Here is a 23,057-nt window from a genome sequence, read left to right as displayed (position 1 = left end):
TGAGAATGGCAAATAGCCTTTGATAGAGTAGATCTGTCTGTTCTTATCTTAAAAAACACTTTAATTTTTTTAAACTTATTAAAAATGGGCAGAAGACATCTGCCACAGTGCTCGGAGGGAAGTCAGAGGTTATCTTGAAAGGGTCACTTCTCTCCTCTAACACATGGACTCAGGAGTTGAACTCAGGTCATCATGCTTGCCTGCAAATGCCTTTACCCACAGAATGTTCTGAACAGCCCAGAGGATTTTATTTTGTTGTTGTATTGTTGTTCTTGTTGTTTATTTGTTTGTTTCAAGAGGGGGTTTCTGAGAGTTGCAGCCTTGGCTGAACTGGAACTCACTTTGTAGACCAGGCTGACCTCAAATTCACAGAGATCTGCCTACATCTGCCTCCTGAGTGTTAGAATTAAGTTTATATACCACCACCACTTCCTTATGCTTAACCAGTTTACATATTTTTCACATCACTGTATATTTGCAAAACTATAAAATAAAAAGTATAACTGAATTGTAGTGTTACTTTAAAAGACAACATATTAAGCTTAATAATTAATCATTTATTTCATATTCTATTGAGAAAATAATACTATATAGTGTATAAAATAGCACAGAGCTTTACAACGCTCACTGATAAGCTGTACATGCATGTAGTCCACTGAGATTCAGAAACCATTTTACCTAGGATTGGTGTGAATTTCATGAACATAAAGTTTGCCCCTTTTTGTCATCTGAGACATACATCTTTTGGAAATGAAGTTACACAAGACACGTTAGCTGATTTTTTTTCTGACAGTGTTAAAGATGAAAGCTCACAAGGGACTACAGTCTTCCTTTCATACATGTCATCCCTGAACCGTATCATTCTTGAACTCCAGCTATCATGCTGTGTCACTATCTGCAGTTAGCTTGTAATTTTTAATGCAGTCTCTTTGTAAAATAGGAAGAAAATTCAGCAATATGTTTTCTTAATATAACACTTTGTGTGTGTAACATACTTGTGATTCATATGTCCGTGTATTTACTTACATTAAAGGAAGAATTTGTAGTTATTGATCTGGTGCTATTGAATCAATAATTATAAAGTAGTTTGAAGAAGATAATATATGATAAAAGTTACTACCGATTATATATCTTCTCTCCTTTTCTTTTACAAAATTGAAATATTTTTTCCAAGTCACTTAAAGACTGGAGTTTAATTTCTCTCAGTATTCAAAAAACAAAATAGTGTGCACTATGTTCATAGACAAATTTGTTAAGCTCAAACACAAAAATGGCTAATGTTGGCTCTTCTAAAAGGATTTGTGAATTATCTTGTTGAATGGGTAAGTATTGAAGATACTCAAAGGAGGTCAATGATGGTAGGATATTTGATTCTTGTTCATGCCTATGTGATCATTTCTAAAAGAACTTCATGGATGTCATGAACTCACCCCAGCTTTACAAATAGTTGACATCACAGTTATAATAGAGAGAGCACCATAGTAGAAATCAAACCTTCTAAGTTGGTTTGAGAAAGTATTTACACATGGGTTTGATGGTACAATATCAAAACCAGAATTGTCATGGCAGTAGATAAGTAATAAAAGTTTCAAGAAAAAAAAATTGAACAAAAGTTATCACGTATAAGATTTCAGTATTCAAGGGAAGACTCAATATCGGACAGGCAAATTGATATAAATTCAGAAGTAACATTTCATCTTTCTTTTTAAATTTTGTTTACCTTATTATTTATGTGTAGGGTGGTGGTAATGTACACATCTGTTTGTGAGCACCTACATGCAGGAGGACATCAGTTGGTTACACTATTCCCTTTCTTCTTATTTTTATTCAAAGTCTCTCACTAAACCAGAAACTCGCCTATTTTTGCAAGCCTGACTCTCCAGGACCTACTGAGACCCTCTCCTGACTCTGCCTCCAGATACTAGGGCCCTAGGTAGGTAAAGCCATGACCTGCTTTTGTATGGGTGTTGGGAATTCGAAATCAGATCTTACTGCTTGCATAGCCAATGCTCTCACTATCTCCACAGACTCAAGGTTCACCTAAGTTATAGAATTTTAATAAACACTAATACAACTTGGCCAAATACACATGTTTGAAAGTATCGCTGGTTGCAATACATTATATGAACTGAATGAGAATATTTGGCATTTTGATCTTTTAAAATAAGAAAAATTATATGGGCATTTTAGTTTCTATTAGGATTTTGTTCTAAGCATTCAACCAATGGTGACCCTCAAATTACCTGTCCTTCTAAAGACAAAATTACTAAAGGGCACTTAAACAAACCATCAGTAACTGTGATTTAAAAAACGGTGCTCTCATGTACAGAATAAATTGAATATTTCATGGATACAAATTTTGGACCAAATTTCAGATATTATTAACCCTGTCACATGTATTCTGCATAGCAACTCTCTTGTGTTCATCATTCTCTTGGAAGGGCAGGCAGTTTATAAGACAACTGGGTGCCTGATCGGAGGAACAATGAAAATATCATAATTGTGTTGGCTTATCAAATATTTTTCTACATAATAAGCTTGGACACCTTCTCTTATCATTAAACACCAAAGTTTCATCAGCTATATAGCTTTAACAATGCCTTGAGTAATGTGCTGCCCTAAACAAAGAAACCTTGCAATCCTGGGCCAGGTACTGTTTTAGTTAATCTGCCATCTTCTTGTTTTCTCTCTGGTGGCCACACTACCTGTGTATTAATTTATACTTACATCATCAAATGATGTTGTCAAATGGCTAATTGTCCAGTATTTTTTATTACCATTCTGTCTCTCCTCAATGGTTTCTCAACAGATCTATTCAGAAATGATACCAATGAACTCAAACACACTCGCTGTCAGTATTCAAGGGAAGAACACTGGCTAATCACAAACTTGCTCTAATGAAGTCCCTAAGTCTTCAGACAGTTATTTCAGGAAATTCATGTTAGAAATAATATTTCAGAAATGTGTATGCAGCAAACTTGCTTCATATTGTTCAGATCTAAGCTAATGTTTTCAATATCTAATCTGCTTGCTTTTCCTTGTTTTTATTTAATTAGGTAAAGCTAACTTATTTTCATTTTTTTCTGTATGGCTTTGCCAGTCTTCTGTTTCCCCTTCTATCACCCAACTGTCAGTCTACAGGAAATAGTGTTCTATAGCTAGCCAATGTCCAGAATTGGAACTATCAAACTGTCTGATTTTTAGACTAGCTTCCATTAAGGAGAGACTTAAAACCTAAATGCTGTGAACTGAACATAAATATTGCATATGAAGAATGTTATTGACTTGGCTAGAATTGTGACAGCTAGAGTGAAGACAGACAATTTTTACTTTTGGGTAATGGATGGTAACCAATTATTGAATCACTGTCAGGAGAGACTATCTGAGAAGATAGGCAAAACATTGCAACAACTATGGGATGCCAAAATGGGGTGCACATTATAGTTTATAAGATGTGGAGATAGGAAGGAACCTTGAGAGTTCCTTCTTGACCTCAGATGAACCTAATACACGCCCTCCCCCTGGTAGGCATTGAGTATACCTGCTGAGTAAACAAAAGCATGGAACCCTAAAATTCAAGCTGAGTCCAATGCCAATCCAGACATCCAATCAGCATCAAATACAATCTGATTAGGAAAGCCATCTGAAGCAAATTAGCTTACGATGAAGCTGTATAGTTCCCTAAAGAGTAGAATGGGGCTAGGAATTGAAATCACACTTTCACGTGAATAGTGATGAAGCTTAGAGGGCTCTGAATTCAGCTTAATTTGGGCAATAATAATTGCTGTGCATCAGCAATACTTCTGGAAGCTTCTTCAGCTGTGTGTTTGCAAACAGCGTCACTACAGAGTCAGGACTGAGACGAACAGTGATTTTTGTCAAAAATCTTTACAACCTCCCGTCAGAGGCTATTTTTACAGAAATTGAATGTGAACTCATGCATACCATTAAATCAATTTATCTGTAGTCTCCAAAGTGTCCTTTCTTCTCCTTTAGAGAAATCATAAATAGCTTCAGCTAATATAAACAGCCCAAAGCCACATTTAGACTAATGCAGTTTAAATGAGATTTTAACCCTAGACCTCGATTTTTAAAAGCTTATTTTCTAATTGGATAGTACATTTTATAGAATACTGGAAGATTCAATGTTGATTAGGTTCATGCAATGAAGGAAAAGTTGCCACCCTAAGGTCGACATTTGTTGACTCTCAGTTGACAACCAATATTCACAGTTTGAGTTAATGGCTGTCTATACTGGGATCCTTAGCTATTCCACCTCATAATTTGCAGAACATTCATATTGAATGCAAGTGCAGCCGAACCTGAAGGAGATGGTGTTTCCTACCGTGAAGTCCTGTGTTCTTCCCACAGCTTGTGGATTAATCGAAATGCAGTGGTAGATGGGCGGCAGTCATCTTTGAATACGGGCATCCATGAACTAGAACTTCACTTTTCTTAGCTTGCCTACACAACAATGCAATTAATCAATGAGCAGTTTACTGAGTGGTGCTCAAAACAAAGTCACTGGATTACTTACAAAGTCCAAGTCAGATCCAGGCAGTGGCCCTTCTCTACCTGTTATCCTAGTCCTGCTGGCCTCTGCCAGGACTCTTGTGATGACTATAGCTAAGCCTATGGACAAGTGAGCTTTCTGAAAAATGAATCAATAAATCTTTTGTGACAATCAGTGTATTTCACTGTACTATTTTCAGAAGCACATGGAGAACTGGAAGGGTTCTCTTTGGAAACAAATAGTTGACACTCCTTTTAATTTTTAGCTCACTGCAATGTCAAAATAATTTTCTAAATTCACCTTGTTTGAACTGAAGCTAGTGTGTTAAACTATTAAGCTATTGTATAGGAACTGGAGAGATAACTCAGCATTTAAGAACACTAACCTTTCTTCCAGTGGACCTGAGTTCAGGTCCCAACAGCCATAGAATGAAACACAGCTATCTAGAGCTCCATTTCCAGGGTATCTGATACCCTCTTCTGCTCTCCACTTCTACCAGACATGTACATTGCCCACAGGCATACAAGCAAGCAAAACATTTATACACATAAATTAAATAAACCTTTAAAATGCAGATATAAATTTCTATACCCACACATCACTACATCTATATTCCTTACTATGATTTAATTATAGAAAACAATTACACTTGAATCATCAAAAATTATACACACCTCTTAAAAATCAATTAATGTAAGTACCTGGGAAATGGAAACAGTATTGCATAATTTGCATTATTTTCATCTACATTTTAAAGGTGAGACAAGACTGGATATAAAGAGTTTATAATACGTGAAGAAAATAAGCATATCAAATGTATCCACAAAAGCTTTTTAAATAGAGGTAAATGAGGATAAAACAAGTTGTGGCAGAGCACCCAAAAACTCAGTTTTCAATTTTTTTATTGTTTATTTTATGTACTTACATTTCAAATGTCCCAGTTTCCCCTCCAAAAACCCCCATCCCTTCCTCCCCCTGCTTTTATGAGGGTACAACTCCACCCACCCACCCACTCCTGCCTTACAGCCCTAGCATTCCCCTATATTGGGGCATCAAGCCTTCACAGTACCAAGGGCATCCCCTCTCATTGATGCCAGATAAGGTCATCTTCTGCTACCTATGCAGCTGGAACCATGGATCCCTCCATATGTCTTCTTTGGTTGGTTTAGTCCCTGGGAGCGGTCTGGTTGGCTGATATTCTTGTTCTTCCTATGGGGTTGCAAACCTGTTCAGCTTCTTCAGTCCTTCCCCTAACTCCTCCATTGGGGTCCCGTGCTCAGTCTGATGGTTGGCTGTGAGCATTTACCTCTGTATTGGTAAGGCTGTGGCAGAGCCTCTCAGGAGACAGCTATATGAGGCTCCTATCAGTAAGCACTTCTTAGCATCAACAATAGTGACTGGGTTTGGTGGCTGCATATGGAATGAACCTCCAAGTGGGAAAGTCTCTGGATGGCCTTTCCTTCAGTCTCTGCTCCATTCTTTGTCCTTGTATTTCAGGAGCAATTCTTGGTTAACTTTTTAAGAAGGGTGAGTGGCCCCATTCCTCAACCGGGGGCCGTGCCTAACCTGTCCACATGGTCTCTACAGGTTCTCTCTCCTGTTTTTTGGATACAACAGATTTTTTTCAGGCAATTTATTCAGGAAACAGGTTTATTTGTTTCTAAAATGCCAAAAAGTTCTACATAAAATTATAATTTTCTCTGTATAGTTTGTGTGCAGAAAGAGGAAAAAGTTAGTTCACCTTGGTCCCCCCAAAATAGTATTTTTCTTAGAAAAGTATACATTTACAAGGCTCAGCAAATAGAGTTAACATAAAGTTGAACACAGAAATAGTTATGGTAGATAAAATACAACTACAATATGTAAGAAAGATTTATCTGTCAAGTTTACTCTTTAAATACCTTTTAATGGGAGTATGCCTGTTTAATATAGGTTCATATTATTTGTCTCTTGCGTGTTATTTTGGTTTCCAATTTTGTGTTTTTATAGTTTTTTTTTCTTTTGGTGTTTGTGGGTGTGGGTCTCTCTCTCTCTCTCTCTCTCTCTCTCTCTCTCTCTCTCTCTGTGTGTGTGCGTGTGTGTGTGTGTGTGTGTGTGTGTGTGTGTGTGTGTGTGTGTGTGTGTGTGATGAGAGACAGAGAGAAACTCAGAGAAAGACAAGGACAGACAAAAATGGAGATTTTGTATTTTTTGTGTTTTATTTTTAAATTGAAAGACAAAATTGAATAAATAGGGTCTTTGGGGGAGTATCTTCTGGGAGGAGATGAGAGATGGGGATATTGTGAACAGAAAATTTTGTATCAATCTTTTTCAAATAAACGTATTACTATACAAAAGGAAGGAAGGAAGGTAGGAAGGAAGGAAGGAAGGAAGGAAGGAAGGAAGGAAGGAAGGAAGGAAGGAAACAAAAACCAATATCATTATAAACAAACTCCATTATTGTCCTCCTGACTGACTGTGAGATTTAATCTTTTTATTTTAAAAACAGGAAACGTAAGCCTCATTCCACTGTGATATTACGGCAGTCTGGTAGTATTACCTAAGTTTTCCATTTCTCTGCCTCTTCCTCTCCTTCACTTGTAAACTATTGTCTGATTCTTAAACTGTCTCCTAAGGTTACTGGCCACATTTCAGGTCATTTGGAAGCAACAAAAGGATCTATATGTTTCCTCAGGCATATTAACTAAAGCCATTTGAAGAACTCACCAAACCCTGAAGCTTTTCTTATTTCAGACCTAATAATACCATGGACTTTTGCTCTCATATTTGTTCTCTTTGGTCACAAAAAGAACATAAGCTTTTAGGATCAAAAATTAGGAATAGAAAGAAGTTAGGAATTTATAGCTATGGCGTTCATTATTATATATTGGAACAGAACTTGAATGTGAACAAGGAAAATGCACTTAAGTTTATAATGATAACAAGGCCTTCCAAATACCCCTTAGTGGTACATGGAGCCCAAACCAGGTTTTTTCATTCAAACTATTTAAGTGATACATATTTTCATGGTAAAATTGGCATATGTGATTTATACATTATTGTGGATTTCATTATGATATTTTACCACATCTATATAAGGTATTTTTGTTGCAATCATTGCATCACATACTCTGATGCCCTCACACTCCTGCTGCTTCCATCCTCTCTGAGCTCATCCCACCTTTACTTCCATGTATATTCTGTGCATGGATGATCTGATTTTTTTTTTAAATCAAGGTTGCTTTCAGAATCACATGAAGGATATTATTTACAGAAGCATGCCATCTGCCCATACCTATAATCACTAAAGTAAATATCTCTTATTCACCTGCACTCATTACCTGCTCATAGCTCATAAGGGAAGAATTGGCCCCATAGATAGAAGACAATGCCTATCTTCCTTCTATGATGGGATGTTAACAAATTCAAATTTTACATGAGTAATCATATCTATTGCATTTCATAGTGAGAATAATGTGGTGACCTAAAATATGGCTTGTTTATGTTGTGATCAATTTGTTGTATCATAAAAGACACATAGTGGTCAACAAGTGGTCTCCCTAGATCCCATTCAACTGCCATGATAAAGGTGTCTTTTTAGCAGTTCTGCCTCTTCATCCTTGTCTCTAGACTATTTGTCTAACCATGTAGATAAGGTTTTAATTCTCTCATATTAAAAAGAATATAATTTTCCATTGTCCACTTTTACGTGCCAGTCAAACCAACCCATTCCTTGACTGCTCATTACAGCTAATGCCTGGCATCATTTGTATAACTTTCTATGATTCTTCTCATGCTCTGCCTTAACTAATTTCTCTTCAGACCTTTACTTCTATCATTCAGCCAGCACTTGCCTTATTCATGTCACCAATGTACTGAAATTGCACAAGCTAATGACCCATCTCAGAATCATTTTATTTCATCTTATTGGTCGTATGTGACACAGTTGATCACTCTTTTCTCCTTGATCCATTTTTCTCATGATGTCTGTGATATCATGCATTCTTGCTTCTCTTTTGATATCTTGCCTTCTCATTTTTCATCATACTTCTGATGTCTTAATGTTGAAATGCTGTAGTCTCAGTCACTGGTTTTCGTTTTAACTTTGACTCTCCTTGTGTTTCTATCTAGTCCTGTGACTTGGAATGCTTTCCATGCCAGTGACTGTCAAAGGTGTAACTCCATATTATTCCTTTGTCTCAGAAGTCATACTTAGCTGTCTAGCTGCCTATATGATTTACATATGTATCATATGCAACATATCTAAAGATAAATGCCTAAACTTTATTGCTTACCCTATCTCAGATAATAGTAATTACACCTCGTTAGTAACTTAAACCTATTCCCCAAAGTATCTCTTAAATCCACTCTTAGTCACATACATCACTACTCACACACCAACCTATTATTAGTTCTGTTAAGCATATGAAATGCACACACACAAACACACACACACACACACACACACACACACACACACACACACACACATTCAAACCAAAAGTAATTGCTCTACTTTAAAGACCTTGGTCATCTCTAGCATACATTTCATTAATTGGGTCTTAGTAGGGTGTGTTATTATTACTCTGCTTCCTTTATATTGTTTGGCATTTAACTATATATGTATATATTTGTTTTCTCTAGTTTATTTGAGCATTCATTAGCTTTCTTCATCCAAAATTAGGATAAGGAAGTCATTAGTTCTAGCATAGAAATGGTATTGTATTAATACCTTGGTGTGTAAGCAAGCTTCCTCAAATCCTGTAGCATGACCTGACTTAGCCTGGAACTTGGTTTCAACCTTCTTACCCCCCAAGTGATGAGCATAGCTTAAGCTATGGCCTACAACGCTACAAACGAGTAAAAGATCTTTTGAGATGATGACTTTCTAAGAAGCTATTGTGTAGTCACAGAAAACTAGTGTATTTCTTGTTTTGCTTTGCTTTTCTAAATGTTGAATGTATGGCCTTAGCATAGTACTTCTGTGGAATCAGAGGACACTTTGTGGGAGTTGCTTATCTTCTTCTATCTCAGTAATCAAACTGAGGTTGTTATCCTTGGCAGGAAGAACCTTTCCCAGATCAGCCAACTTGCTTGCCCATGATTGGATTTACTTCTAATTTCTCTGCTCTCATTTAAAACATACACCATGTTTTAGCTTATAAATGCTTTCTGAAGCAGTAACAACAAAAGTAAAAGGCAGAAACCTGGCTAAAATGAACATAAGCAAAAAAACCAGTGTAAAAAAATCGATAAAAGAAACTGATAGAGATTACTAACCTTATTTATCCAGATCATCTGCCATCCAATATTTGCAAGCTACTAATGCCTGGATTTTCCCCCATAGCTGAACTACAGGCATAAGGAAAGCAATGAGACCAACCAAACCTCTTGCTTTGAAAGGGGTATGGTTGGCTTCAATAAGTCCCATAGCCATGCTATGTAGTGCTGAGTCAACAACCTATGGTTTTAAACCAATCTAGGACTTCACCAAGTGCACATAGAAATGTAACAGTTGTTCATTTGTCTTTGCTTGTGTTTTGTTTTGCCAGATAACCCTGGTTGGAAGCAAACTTTGGATCCTCCCATTTCTTTCTCCCAAGAACTGGTATTAGTAGTTGGCCCTCACATCTAGCCTAATACATTTTTATACAATTTAAATACTGACTCCTGAATGTGAAAATTAGGAGTTTGATAAAAACTATTGAATTAATTTTCTTTTTGCATGCTATCAATTAAATCAGTATGTTATAAAAACATCAATATGAAATTTAGGGGAAAAAAAAGTGTTAACCATCCAAGAAGGGTTGACCAATCAAGCACGAACTTTTTTGTTGAAGGGTATGCTGTAACTTTGACCACCAGAGGGCACTCACACAACCTCTTCCAACATTAACATTCTTCCAAGTTTATAACTGGATGGTAAGTGAGATTACAGAGAAAGAGTGAGGATGTCACCAAGCCAAAGAAGGATGGGTCCCCTTCTCTATGAGGTAGCGTTATGATACATTTTCTACTTAGTATGAAGCAATCAAATCGACACTCAAGTCCCAATCAGATAGCTAATGAGGAAATAACCTCAGGGTCTCTGTCTGCATGACTTACTCTCACTTTGTCCTTAGAGACCTAAAGCCACATTCTGCTCCCAGAATTTAGGTATGAAAACAGAGAAAAATCAAGATTGTTCTGTGACTGTGGTAGTTACAGATATTCACATCACTGAGAGTTATGCTTTATCTCACATGATTATATGACATTTTAAACTAAGTTTGGTAAGTTGATTCTTTTGAAATGTGTTAGAAATCTACAGATTATTTTCAAACAACATTTATTCAGATGTTTGATATAAAGTCAACAGTGCGAAAGAGTTTCCCCTTGACTCATTCTAAAATCCAAAAATATGTAATATTCCATAAGACAAATCAAATCAAATGTGAACTTTTTCAGTATTAGAAAACTCTAATAAAAATTGTTTTAGAAATTAGATGTAGTTCACTGGAAATATTTTAAACAATAGACTCCAAAGCAGAACCCCCTTGGACCCACTTAGGAACTACAAATAAGATATCTCTCTTACATACATAGGCCTTTGTCTTACCTTTGTAATGGTTCAATGCCCATCCTCAAACATGTCATTCAACTTTACCGTGTCCCTACTATGTGTGACATCCTAGAAAGGGAACCTGAAAAAAAGTAGTGTATTAGCATATGTATACATGAGAGATATGTGCATATGTATGTGTTTATGTGTATGTGTCTGTGTGTACATGTGTGTATGTATGTTTATGTGTATATGTGTACATATGTGTTCATGTATGTGTGCAAATATTTGTGTATATCTATGCATGTATATGTTTTATAGTTCAGTGCTTGTCATCTTTGTGTATATATCATTCTAGAAAGTAAGAACACATTTTGAAAGAAGGGCATATATTTTCAACATTCAGCATGTATGTTACTTGTGAGTACCAAACATAAGATAAGAAAGTGGTTTAGAACTCTCCACATGAGGTAAAAAACATCATTTTACAATAACTATTTTTCATGTTTTTATAAAGAAAACAATATATAGATTATGTTATCATGGTGTTGTTTTTCTCAAAGGAAACACAAAAGTCAAGTGACAGGGCCTGGCATGCTAGTGCATTCTATCTCAAAACTTACACCTCAGACAAGAAAATCAAGACCTTGAGATCAGCATGGGCTATATATCCAACATTACCAAAGAAGAAAAGATGAATGAGAGGAAAGCCAAGTTGAGCATATTAATGATGTTTCCCTGAACATCTACATGAACAATTTTCAAAATTTAGAACTTGAAAAAAAAAGTAATCAGGGCAAGGTTCATGGGAGGGCACTTGGTAATGTGGATGGGGTTCATCACACTATGAGCCTCTGAAAAATGGCTTGAGAATTATGCCAGCTACTAACATGCACACGTGTTTAATGTGAAAGTAGACCTCAAAATCAAATCACTATGCAGATACACATATTGTTTGCCTCTGCACCTATAAAATGTGACAACAACTCAAGCTTTGATTTCTGAGAATTCTAATTGAGAAAATGTGAACATGCCTTAAAACAATCTAATCTGAGATTTACTTTGTATAATACAAAAATTAACTTACACAAGAAAAGTACATTTTTTTTGTGATGCTAAGAACAGATTGAGGTGATGCTCGTGTTCTTCATGAGAGGTTGTATGCGGTTGCTGGGTCATGTAGCATCGTTGCCAAGTCTGTAGTACTGCTTTGGGATCCTTTTGCCCTTAGCTTTTAAGCATTGCTTGTCTGAAAAGAACCAGCAAAGGAACAAACAGTCACAGGGACCAGGGTGACATCATCAAGAAAAGCTGGGTCGCTGAGACCTGTACATGCCTGTGTGACAGTTAGTCCTGCCTCCTCATGCTCTGTGATCATGAGATGGCCAGGGCCTTGGCTAGGTTCTGCAGGTTCAGTGACATCTGCGATATGCAGACCTGATTCCATGGGCTAAATGTTATTTAAATAGCCTAAAAATGATTTGAAGCATACATTCGGAAAAAGAAAGATTATTACCCCGGAGGTCATTACAAGCATTCTGTGAAGGCAAATAACTTTGAACAGAGCAATCAAGCATAATTCTCAGAAAATATTTCGGTAAAGAAATAAAAAAAAAAAAAAAAAAGAAAGAATCCAATTAGGAGATTAACCTACAGAGAATTGAATTTGTTATATTTGGAATAGAATTTTAAACTTTTAAAAGTAAACACACTGGAAGATATTTCTGTACCTGTCTTAATGGAAGTCTAAAATTTTTCTCATATTGCAGTCATACCTGGGATTTACTAGCTAGAATAAATTTGCCTCAAACTTGAGATCCTCCTGCCAGAGTCTTTTGATTATAGGGACTGTAAGTATGACCCACCATGCCTGGCTCAATGACACTTGTTTTATATGTCTTTCCCAAAGGTCCCACATTAGGAAATAGAAGTCTATTGCCAACTCACCATCTATATACCAAATGCAGGATACCAGAGACATCACTTTCCCAAAAAGGAAGAAGCTGGTAGAGTTTAGCTCAATGCGGTGTATGTTCCTAGTCCATGCCTTCCATTTTATATAAGGGAGGTGAGAAAACACTCAACAGACAGCAAGGGATTCTGAGCTTCAGATATTAGGGACAGAAAAAAAAATCATCTGATCATATTTGCATGTGCAGAAGCCACAGAAAAGTTTCTTTCTTTCTGTCTTTCTTTCTTTCTGTCTTTCTTTCTTTCTTTCTTTCTTTCTTTCTTTCTTTCCTTCCTTCCTTCCTTCCTTCCTTCCTTCCTTCCTTCCTTCCTTCCTTCCTTCTTTCCTTAAATGCCTTCCCATCCATAGTGACCTATTTATTTTAGGGCTGAAATCCCTCAGTTCTTGGGGTCACTGCCATGTTGTCTAGCACAAGTGATAACAAAATAAAGACAGCAACTCTGATCATGAGGCTGTCCACTTAGTCACCAGTGAAATCAGACATGATACCCATCAGTTTCCCGATCTTGCTAAAATTAAGGAAGAAAAAAAATCCTCACTGACCTCAGAAAAGAGAAAAATAACACAAGTTGTCATGCTTTAGAGTGATGGCCGCATAAAGAACAGCTTTGCTAGAGTTAGCAAAGGTCTTCACAGAAAACCTGAGGCAGGCCAAAGCAAAATGTTCAAGAGAAGCCATGCAAGTTACCAAATACTGTGAGAGACTTGGCTATGAGAAAGAGAGTAGGCATGCCATTCACTGAGGAAAATGCTAGACTCTGTATTTTCTAAATGGCTTTAGCCTAACCCCTGTCCCCAAACCCCATTAACACAGTGGGCTGAAAAGAAAAAAAGAAAAAAAAGGGGGGGGGATGTGTTTTCCACTTCCTGTGATGATTAAAGGGTGATTTTCACCCACAGTGTTTGTTCGCACACGCAGCACACACACCAAGCCTTTCAATCAACATGTCCCCTTTTCTTAACGCTACTGTTTTACTTAAGAGATAATGTCAAAGGAATTGGGCATTGTGACTGGATAATGGTCTCCCGCTGTAAGATAAATGCATCAGCATTTATGGAAAATAAATGCTGGAGAAAAGCCAAGACATTTATTTTAAAGTACAAAACTATTTTCTCGTCACAACATTCAGAGGCAGAGATGTGGCAACTACCTGAATGGCTTTTTAAAAATACCAAGATCATCCAAAGAAAGGAGCAGAATGGGATGCGGCTCTCTCCATGTAATGGAAGCTTCAGTTCTACAGATACTAACCCCGGTTTCAAATGTGCTATTGATTGACAATATTGAGTAAATGCCTGAACAAACTCAGCCACCTCTTTACCTTTCTAGCTTCATTATTCAGATGTGCTGTGCTTTCATCAACAAAGTGGATTCTAGTACACATTCTGACACCCAAGCATAGAGTTGGGTCAAGTGACCTTTGCTGCGATCAGAGCACACCTAGGAATTGCTGCTGCTGCTGGACTGGTAGAACAGCACATGCCAGGCAAGTGGGGAGACAACGATGGCAACAGTAACACTCAAGACATGGGGGTTTCATTCTTTGCGTCCTCTGGGACGGCTTACAAGTGTGAGATCATCAGCCGCAAATCTAAAGAACCTCAGAGTGGTATAAATAGATGAGGATGGATGTAGTTGTTTGGTTTAGTGCGCCTTCTTTTCTATATACGGTGCAATGGACCTCAGTTGTATTTTTCTAGATATAGAAAATGACTCGGCATATTACCTTTGATTTTTCCATCAGGTCTATTGTAACTTTACAAAGTCATCCATCTTCTCAGGCTTTGGAAATAGGCCTCAATAATTAATCAGTGCCTATAATTACAGCACAGACTTATGTAATGGCATCAGTCTTTATAATGATTATAGAAATAGCTATGTAAAGTTTTTGTATATTCCTCTCAATTAATTTTCAGTTGCTTTTATAAAAATTTTTTCTCCTTAAGGTTAAATTTACAGAGATATATAAATCCAAATATTCCATGTTATTTACTTAGTTTTCTGAGATAGCCACACAGTAATCTTCCTTGAATATCTAAAAACATGTGTGTGTGTGTGTGTGTGTGTGTGTGTGTGTGTGTGTGTGTGTGTGTGTTTCCTATTAGGAACTCTCCCTATCTGAGCTCAGTGGTTGGATGATGGGTTGTACAAGGCCATAGGATCAATTCCCAAAATTAAAAACACAAATCTCTATGAATGTGGTGTTACTAGAATGCTGAATGGAATCCCTTAGACACCTCAAGAGATTATAGTGAAAACATACATGATACATTTAAGATTGTTCTCTGGTAAATTGTCTTCTGGCCATGAGTTGAAGGGCCAATGTTCTGGTCTTGAAGGCCCAAGCAGGTTGTTCAGCCACTCACGCAATACAACAGTTGAAGTGATATAAGATGCTGAAGAGCACAGAAAACAAATTTGGTCAATTTGTATATTCAGAAGAAGAACAAAGGGCCCCTATGATGCCAAGTTCAACTTTCCATATGAGCTTTGTGTTTTAATAGAAACATCATGGCAAACATCAAAAAACTTGCATAATTGAGCACCCCTACTCATAGCCCTGTTTAGTTTATTGTAGTTTGATCTCAGTTCTGGTTCTATAAGGTGACTGTAAGAAGTCCTCATTGATTGAGAGTGATCTACTTCCCAAAAGATGATCACCTCTGCTTCAGAGTATAGGCTCACCATTATGGATAATTGTTCTTCTTAGAATTCAGAGCAACTAAATTTTCAAGAAACAATAGCAGCAGCAGCAACAACAACTGGAGGCTTTTATGTGCCTTTTGGCTGATCTGGAAGGTCACTATTAAAAAAGGTAACACTAAGATGCCTCCATTACTATTATCTTTGCACTTCTGATTTTGAAGGGAAATAAAATAAGTTAATTATAGTCAGTTTCTAAGCAAATACTCCTTTATAGTCAACATGCCTTCATGAAAATGAAAAGCAGTGCGAAGGGGAAACATGCAAAGTACACTCAGAGATGCAAGGTTCAGTCTGATTTCAGTTGCTCTGTAAATCCAGGAGGACCAAGCGGCTTCTTAGCAAAGGAACTTGCTAAGGTAGATTAGGAGGAGTCAGAAAACACTGTCACTGTACACAAAGAGCTTCCAGAGTGTAGCTTCAATCAGCGTTCTTCAATTCAGGATTCAATTACATTGACTTGTTGTACTTTCATCTAAATTTTCACTTTAATAAATTGTTTTGCTGTCATGAAAATAGTGACCTTGTGTAAGGAAGTTATTATATATTCCAGAGGCACCACTGAGATGACTCTTGAATATGTTCTATTTGAGAGTTTGTATTTACTGACCCATGCAATGTTCATATGAGGGTGGTTCTACAATTGTCTGCTTCATTGAAGAGTGTGAAGCTGAACACTAACAATACCTAATGATATTACACAGAGGTATTGCCTGAGGTTTTATATAGATGGCATACCTCAAAAGCATACAGTGTTCTGTCTTGAGGGTGAATCTAACAATTAAAACTCTCATAATTAATCTCTATCTCCCAGGGAAGCAACCTTAAAATAAAGTATTGCAAAGATTAAAAAAAAAAGAGTCTGTGAGTGAATGACCTTTAAATCAAAATAAGCAGCCAAGGCCCAGGCCTGATGTGTGCCTCCACCTGGATGTGAGCCTTTGCTGCCATGCTTCACAGCCCGCGCCTATTTTAATCAGCTTAATTCAGATCCATTGCAGCAAACTCTGACCTGTGCAGAGGACAGAGTAAATGCATTACATAACAATTTTAAACCAAAATTACTAAACTAAATACTGGAAATTTTAATAAAGGGTGTATCTCTACATGCAAGCTATTATTAACAAGAAAATATGTTTCTGTTAGATTTGTGGACATGGCACTTTGACCTCCAGTTATTACGAAGTCCTGCTATATGATGCAAAATGTGCTGAAATAGCTTACTCATTAACCACTTTTCTGTCTGGAAAATCAATAGCTGCTTGTAGTTCTTAGTTGGCTTTGGCTGAAAGCTGGGACAGCATCTCCTTTCATGAGCTTTGTACATCCTACTTCTCGAGTCGTCTTATAAGTCACAACTTGTTTGGTGATGATAGTTTTGGCCTTTTGCATAGTTGAACTATTTCTTGTGAAGCTATTTCTCATGAAAAGAAATGAACAAACAAAGCAAAACCGCAGCAGCAGCAACAGCAGCAACAGCACCACCACCACCACCACCAACAACAACCAGATCAAAGTCAGGCTGTACTCAAACACAAATAAGCAGAGTCTAAACTGGTATGAGGCATCATTTCATAGAACAGAAGACATGCACCATTCTCAACTGGGTGCTGTGTATGAGTGTATGCCTACAGGTAAGGAACTGGGTACCTAGGATTTCTAGTGAAAATTCATTCATATCAAGCAGCAACTGAACTGAGATTTCCTGGCATTGGTTTTTATGGGAAGTAGCCCTTGTCTCAGGCCAGCTAAGGCCATAGGCAGAGGTTAAATGAATCACATCAAGGGACTAATTATGCCTGGTAGAGAGACAAAAGCCCTATTTATATTTATTCTCATAGGGTTAAGAATTTTTTTCTGTTTGAAAAAATTGGCAAAGCATGTTTAATATTTCTTTTAAAGTCTTTTATTATCCATTAAGAAAAGCCTGCACATGTCATCTGAGTTTGTCTTGTATAGAATGCAGCTTGTGGCCTCTACACTGCTAGAAGGTAATAATTATTTAGTCTCAAACACTGTTTCTAATATCACCATTTTTTTAATTAGTGATTTGCTCTCATGATTAGGAAGATTTTTTTTAATGCACTGTATTTCTTATCTAGCCACCTACAAGCTTAAAATAATCATTTATTCATTAGTAAATTTAACATTTATTCTAACTACATTTTTTTGCTACTTTGAGTTTCTAAAAGAGATTGTGTTTGTTCTGTGTGATTAATTCCTATTAGTAAAGAACCAAAATGATTTCCCCTGATATCTCATAGCTTTCCTGCTGAACCCAATTCTATTTAATTCATAACTTTTTAGTCCTAACAGATATTTGGTACTGTCCCATGTGTTCCCTCTTCATGAGATTGCACATCCACTGTCCTGTATTGTTTTGTTTTGTTTTGCTTTGTTCTATTTTGTTGTTTTTGACACAAACTAAGAGTTGACTATGAAGAGAAACCTCAGTGAAGGAACAACAACAAAATGCCTGCATCAGATTGCTCCCTGCCATGTCTATGGGGCATGATTATTCTGTCATTGATTATTGATGTGGGAGGGCCCAGCTCAGTCATGGTGTAGATACCCCTGGGCAAGTTGCCTAAATTGAAAAAAAAAAATGGTAGACTGAGCAAGCCATGAGGAGTAAGACAGTAAACAGTATTCCTCCATGGCTTGGGCTGTAACTTTTAGTTTCTACCTCTAGGTTGCTTCCTCTGTTCCTTCTCTAATGCCCATTCACAGTGGAATATAAACTGTAAGCTCAAAGAGAGCCTTTCCTCTACAATTGCTTTTGATCATGGTATTTATTACAATAAGAGACCCACTAAGACTCCTGTACTTCAGAGTACATTGCATACGAAGAAGACCATCGGCTGAGAATATTTCTGGTTCACTGCTCCTTCAGCATTGCTGGATTGGAGACATTTAGTATATGCATGCTAAGTACAATTAGAAGATAACATTTTCAAGAGTCATAAAATAGCATATTCTTCTTCACATACAACATTTAATATAAGGAAAAATAGGTTTTCTATATTACTGCCTTGGTTGTCATTCACTGACATACTTGCAAGAACTTGCGGGCACAGCTTCATTTTCCTCACTGGAGAGGAGGCAGCTTTCTGTGAATTGATGACTGCTTGTTGATACCTGTCAGTTATCCATGTGCTATGTTTAGCTGTTTCAAGAAGAACTTCTCAAATAAATCACATCTATTTTCTTGGATTAGTCTTTCCCACTACACAATCTCTGTCTCTCCCTGTCCCCCATCACTATCTCATTTTTAACATCTCTCTCATCCAAGTTTTTATTTTATTTATGACTTCTTAAACTTCCTTTCATCTTAAAATAAGTTTTCATTCAGCCACCTAACCAAGAGTATATGCTGTTTAATGATAAAGTGTTTCCAAAATAAGTTAGGAACACCTTTTAAAATTGTCATGTTGCTGTAAACTTTCATAAAATGATAGTGTTTAATTACTGAGCACTATTATGTCTACTACATAGCTCTTTGGTCATGGCTTCAAAAGTTATGAATGACAGCAGGAGGAGGAATTGCAGAAATAAAGGGAAGAGGGGGAGGAGAACTTAGGTTAAAAGGAGGAGAAGACAACAATGAGAATGGAGTATATGCTGAGTGGTACTTTATAGGACACTTTGCCCCAATGCTTGTCTGTTAAATACTGCTGAATATTGGAAGACATGTGATATGCTTGTTATCCAAATTAGTCTACCCAATTCCAATCAACTTGCTTAATAGGCATTCTGAATCATCTATAAATCATTTATTTTCATGAATAAAATGTAATTGTTTAAAATAATACACTCTTAGGTACCTTTATTTATTTTAACCTAATCATAACGTCATGAAATTAAGTTATGAAAGATAATTAAATGTATTATAGAAAGATAAGGAAAGCATGAGACTGAATTGTAAGAACTCTGCCTTCTAATCATGCTTAAAGCTGACTTTTTATTCTTTTGTCAAATTGTAGAAGGACTAATTTTTCTTTGACCATTCTTCTTTTATTGACAGAAAGTTTTGTTCCAAACTGTCTAGGGGTGTTATTGCTGTGAACAGACAATGACCACAGGAGATCATATAAGGGTAAATATCCAGAAGCCTAGTCTGTTATCATTATGGCAAAAAGCATGGTAGTATGCATGCAGACATGGTGCTGGAGAAGGAAATGAGAAATCTACATCTTGATCTGCAGGCAGCATAAGGAGACTGTGAGCCACACTGGGTATAACTTGAGCATATGAGATCTCAAAATCTGCCTACATTGTGATATACTTCTTCCAGCAAGGCCCTACCCACTCCAACAAGGCCACACCTCCTAATGGTGCCATTCTTTATGGGCAAAACATTCAAACACATGAGTTTATGGGGATGATACCTACTCAGACCACCACATATACATTGGATATTATGTTTAAAACTACCATAAATGTGAATACTCAGGTGTATCTTTTGTATTAGATCTGAGTGTTTTGTTTTGTTTTGCCTTGCTTTGTAGAACACCACTCAATTTGATGGATCAATGAGAATTTCATTTCTGGGATTTCTTAAACATTATCCTACTGGAGTGTGTCAATTACTTATTATGGTTGCCATCTTTGATTCTCCAATACCAAATGAAGCTGAACATTTTTTTCATTTATTTGCACATGAGATGTTTGCATATGTGCACCTATATATTCAATTGCTTATATGTAGATATTTACATACTGATAATATTAACAAGAACTTTTGATTCAATTTTAACCAAGGATATCAAGTTGTTTATAGTCACATAAAAGCAAACCGTACAGTATTTACAATTGGGAAAATTAAGTACGTTTTTCATTTAAAGCTTGAGAGAAGTGAATATTATTTTCTTCAGTGTAGCATGTCATCTTTAAAGTGATGGGAAGCATGCCCTCTCCCCGCCCCCCCCCCTTTTTTTTTGACTAAGCACTGTTGAGTTAGAAGTTTTGAATACAGGTAATCTGATAAGAAATTATCTTAGTTTGTTTTCTTCTTTTTGTGAAAAAAAATACCCTAAGAAAAACAAGTGAGAAAGGGATTTCTTCAGTTCACTGTCCAAGAACACAGACCATCATTGCAGAGAAGTCTAGGAAATGGCTGGCCACCTCATTCACAAACAGGAAGCAGAGCGGTCTGATGCTTCCAATTTTTCCCCGTTTTATACAATATAGAACTCAAAGCCCAGGAAAGGGTTCTCTGACCTTGTATGTGGGTCTTCCAGTCTCAGTTAACCTATCAACACAATCCATCCCATGCATGCCAGAGGCTAGATAGAAATGCAGAGGCAACCCCACAGTTAAGTATCTCTCACAGATGTACAGTGAACCTTCTCTGCAGGTGATTCCAGATCTTGCAAATTTGACAAATAACAATAACCATCACAAGTGGCTTTGTATATTACACAATTCATCTGAATTCCAAATAGCTTGAAAATTTGATACTGTGCCAATGATTTTGCTTAAGGTGTTAGTGAAAGTGATGTTTCTTCAGTGGTCTATGAGTTTCTGCAAAGAGCATTTTCTAAAACTAAAATAGAATTTCAAAGAAAGTAAAACGTTTTTTTTCTAAAATAGTTCATTGAAAAATTTAGGCATTAATATGCAAATTGTTTGACTGTCAAAATTTTACTTTCCTAGTATCTATTCCAAATATGTCCTTTTCTATCAACTGATGAGAACATGATATCAAAATTCTAAGTGTTGTGGAGAATGGAGTGCCCATGGGCTATGCCCATGCACTCCCTAGTATTGTCCATTAGATAAATGATCACTGTAATTAATCAGACACCAAAGCTGAATCTATAGCAGTGAGAGGTCCACTTTGCCCTGTGGAGGTACCCTTAAGGCTCAGTAAGATTACTGACTTTCATTACCTGATCTTATGGGTGTGTCTCCAGAGTATTTTGCATTGTATAAAATATATACAATAAATATAAAATATATACAATAAAATATATACAGAGTATATGTATTGGCACGTGGTGTTTTGATGAAAATGGTCTGCTTTAATTAAGTCCTACATCTGTTTTTTTTCTGTTTGTTTGTCATGGAAAACCTACAGGAAGGAAGAAAGAAAATGTCTAACCATTAGAAAATTATTACAGTTCTGTTTTTATTTCATTTTCACCAATATTTATATAGCTACTACTTGCTATAGACATAACCCCAATGTCTGAAGTCAACTTTACCTTGTTGGAGAAAATGAAAGTCTCACATGGAAAGATCATGAGATGTGTCACCTAGGGAGTCACTTGTTCTTGATTGAAGTCTATTATTTGTCCATAATGTTCCTCAAATGGTGTATTTTCTTAGCCGTCACCTGTTTGCCCATAGCATAAGGGTTGATTTATATTAATCCAATTAGCAGAGACAAATGTATAATAAAGGAACACTTTACAAACTTGAAATAATAATATAACTATCAAGCAAAACAAATATAGTCTAGCTGCAACTAAAATTTTCTTGTATAAAAGCAAGCTGTGTATTGTGGTGATGAGATTGCCCTGGTACGCCTGTGTAATCCTTTCTTTGGAGGACATCTGTGGCTCCCCCTTCCTGCTGATGAAGACCACATTGCTAAGGTCAGCCTCTTGGGTTTTGCCTGTGTCCTTTCCTGAGGGCATATTATTTCCGTTTTGGGGGATGGTGTTATAAAGAAGCCATTTTCTGAAGTACTACATATCCTACATCCTGTGCTTCTCTTGTAGTCATGGTGGAGTGGGTAGTAATGTTAGTTGTCAAAAGTTTGCATTCAATATACTCACTTATATTCCCTATTCTTACAGTCAAATAGAAAATAAAATTTATAATAGTCAGCCTTTTAGAGGTTCAGTTTAGACCTTTAAATTATTTGAAATTATTTTCTAGGCCAACACCATAATATTATATTACTACTATTTTTAAATATTTTATTTTGTTTTCTGTTCAAGGTTTTTTCTTTCTTGTCTTTAATGAAAGGTTTAAAAATATTGTACTTATAGACCTATGTACACTGCTTCACAGTATACATTAATGTCAAAGATAATTTTCAAAAGCCAATTTTCTCCTTCATCCATGTGGATTATAACATGCGGAGCTGGGGAAGAAGTTTCATTGGTAGAGTCTTTGCTGTACAAATATAAGTACCAGAGTTATATCCCTAAGACCTATACAAAAGCTAGAGATAGAGCAGAGAGGAAAACTCCCAAAGGTTCAGCGGCCAGACAGACTGTCTAGCAGAAGTGGAAAATACAGGTTCAATGAGAGATACTGTCTGCAAACCTAAGGCAGAAAGAGATTGAGAAAGAGATTCTGATGTGTACCACTAACCTTCACAGTTTCAGGCACTCAT

The 23,057-nt window shown here is 36.6% G+C and overlaps 1 protein-coding gene across 5 annotated transcripts in view; it reads left to right on the top strand.

The window, feature by feature from the left end:
* Ptprd (protein tyrosine phosphatase, receptor type, D) overlaps positions 1–23,057 on the top strand; it is a 2,270,506-nt gene that overhangs the window by 1,252,914 nt on the left and 994,535 nt on the right. The window contains exon 9 of one of the 5 annotated variants that reach the window (XM_030253324.1): positions 1,834–1,933. The exons of the other annotated variants lie outside the window; for them this stretch is intronic. The gene's annotated coding sequence lies outside the window, so the exon portion shown is untranslated. The remainder of the gene's footprint in view (positions 1–1,833; positions 1,934–23,057) is intronic. 5 annotated transcript variants of the gene reach the window in all.

The sequence above is a fragment of the Mus musculus genome, chromosome 4 (genome assembly GCF_000001635.26).
Source record: "Mus musculus strain C57BL/6J chromosome 4, GRCm38.p6 C57BL/6J".
Taxonomy (NCBI): Eukaryota; Metazoa; Chordata; class Mammalia; order Rodentia; family Muridae; genus Mus; species Mus musculus.
The sequence above is the reverse complement of the archived record's forward strand: the minus strand, read 5'-3'. Positions and strand labels throughout refer to the sequence as shown.